Raw genomic sequence first — 2,562 nt, forward strand, 5'->3', positions numbered from 1 at the left:
CCAGCGGTCATTGTGACATTAATTTAAGCCTGATTGCCTTAGCGCTGGGGTTAGCTACTTTATTATGAATGACCATCTAGGAAAGAGTGACAGGAAAAGCCCCGCTAGGGCAAAACAGGGATTACTCCAGCGAATGAACCAGAACATTATTAAACCAGCTCAAGGTGGGAGTCACAATGTGTTCAAGGGGGGAAAAAATGTTTCCACAGCTTTAATTCTCTTATTCCTTTGCTGTTTTGGGATTATCCGGTTGGTGGGGTTTGCCCGAATCTCAGCGAGAAATATTGTGTCACTTGATATTTTCTCCGCGCATTACGCAATTATGAGGCAACTGAGGTGAAAGTCAAATTGTTCGGTTTCAGCAGTTTACGGGAGGGTCAAGGGTATTGGGCAGAGTTTCTTGGGGAATATTAAAGCTGAACTCCAGTCAAGAAGCCGAAAGCACCATAGAGGGATATGAATTGTTTGTCTTGCTACAGGCAGATGGGAAGTTGCTTGAGTCTGAAGGTCATCTTCAAGGTCATTCACTTTGCTGGCTTATAAAACCTGAAGGTCACCTTCAAGGACTTCCTCACTCAGCATGGCAGGAAGTAATTCACCTTGCTGGCTCATAAAATCTGAAGGTCATCGTCAAAGTCTTCCTCTCTAAGCATGGCAGGAGGTCATTCAACTTGCAGGCTCGTAAAACCTGAAGGTCACCTTCAAGGACTTCCTCACTCAGCATGGCTGGGAGTCATTCACCTTGCTGGCTAAAAAACCTGAAGGTCACCTTCAAGGACTTCCTCACTCAGCATGGCTGGGAGTCATTCACCTTGCTGGCTAAAAAACCTGAAGGTCATCTTCAAGGTCTTCCTCGCTCAGAATGGTAGGAGGTCATTCACCTTGCTGGCTCATAAAACCTGAAGGTCACCTTCAAGGTCTTCCTCGCTCAGCATAGGAGGTCATTCACCTTGCTGGCTAAAAAACCTGAAGGCCATCTTCAAGGTCTTTCTCACTCAGCATGGCAGGAGGTCATTCACCTTGCTGGCTCATAGAACCTGAAGGTCACTTTCAAGGTCTTCCTCACTCATCGGGGACAAGTGTCCCTACACTTCCCACGGCCTTAGGCTGGGGAAGGGTGGGGGTGGAATAGGTGCTGGAGGTGCACATTATTAATGGGGGTAGTTGTGTTGGGGATGCACGGTACCTCTGTCCAGTGCCCCACCCTGCTCACTGATGCCACTGGTTACCAGGGGCTGGGCAGGACACCGGCCAGAGCATCCTGCTCAGCTCCTGGCAACCAGTGACATCAGTGAGCTGGGTGGGACACCAGCCAGAGTGTCACAGGTTTCTAAGAGTTTTTAGCAAGCTGAGATGATCTGGCCAGAAAGGTGGCGCCAGGTGGGCACCCCACATTACCCAATGAGATACCGCCTGAGGCAACTGCCTCAAGCTGACTCATTAGAGGGACGTCCCTGGAGGCAACAAAGGATGCACAGTGCTTTAGCAAATGAAATGGTACCCAGCTTGGGCTTACATTTACCATAAGTGGGTGTCGGTGGGGGGCACCTAGAACATGGCCACTTAGGTTCTTGCATACGCCTTTGCGTTGTTCTCTGAGCATTGCCATTCATGGGCGTGAGTCAACAACGAATAGCTACTCTCAGCTGAGCCTCAAGTCCATCACTCGTGGTCCTCTTCTCAACATTGTCTAACAATGGTGCAATGGGGGACACCTCTCAGAGGAGAATACAACACTAACCATGCAGACCCTTGAGTCAGTGAAACACCATCTTCAAGAGGAAACTGACAAACGGCGACACCTCGGCTCATACACATCGTTCATTATGTGCCAAGCCTGGGTCGTGTTACCGCTCGTTCCAGAAATGCCAAGCCTAAATGGAACATCATTATCTTGGCTTTCGGCTGGTCAAGGTTGCTTCGGTTCGTCTGTTTTATACATTGGTACTGTTTTTTTTTTTTTATTTCATACTTGCCAAAGCAACCTTTTTCCCTTTGGTTTTGCACACGTTTATGTTGATTTTGTGGTTTTTGAAACTGAGTCCTGGCTCCTGGGCCCTGGCGTTTCCATGGTGACCTCAGGCCCTTATCTGCTACTGGAGATTGGCGCTCAGACAAGGAGGCCTTTCAGACGAGTTTAAGTTTAGACCTTTTTTTTTTTTTTAATGTTTTTTACCCTTTTTTTCCCCCCCCCTAAACCCTGTCATTTAAAAATCACATAATTAATTGTGCAAATCCTGTGCCACATCGACGCTGCTGGAACTTTTGAAGTTCCGATTGATAGTCCTATTGAGCCGTGATTACCGCTCGCCTTATAAACACAGTGCCCGGCGCCACGGGCAGACTGGTGGAATTTAGCTTGTCCTGCTTCAGGTATGATATAAAAAAAAAAACCTTGGCATCTTCTGTTTGTTTTTCTAATATCCTTTCCAAGCTTGTCTTTTCCATACGTAGGAACGGCCGTAGAGTTTGAGTTTATTTTTACTCGGCTAAACCCACCTTCCCTTAAAAGCCTCATTTAAGATTTTTCCTTTTTTTAAAAACTATATATATATATATATA

This window comes from Nanorana parkeri, unplaced genomic scaffold (genome assembly GCF_000935625.1).
Source record: "Nanorana parkeri isolate BGI_ZX_2015 unplaced genomic scaffold, ASM93562v1 scaffold394, whole genome shotgun sequence".
Lineage (NCBI taxonomy): Eukaryota > Metazoa > Chordata > Amphibia > Anura > Dicroglossidae > Nanorana > Nanorana parkeri.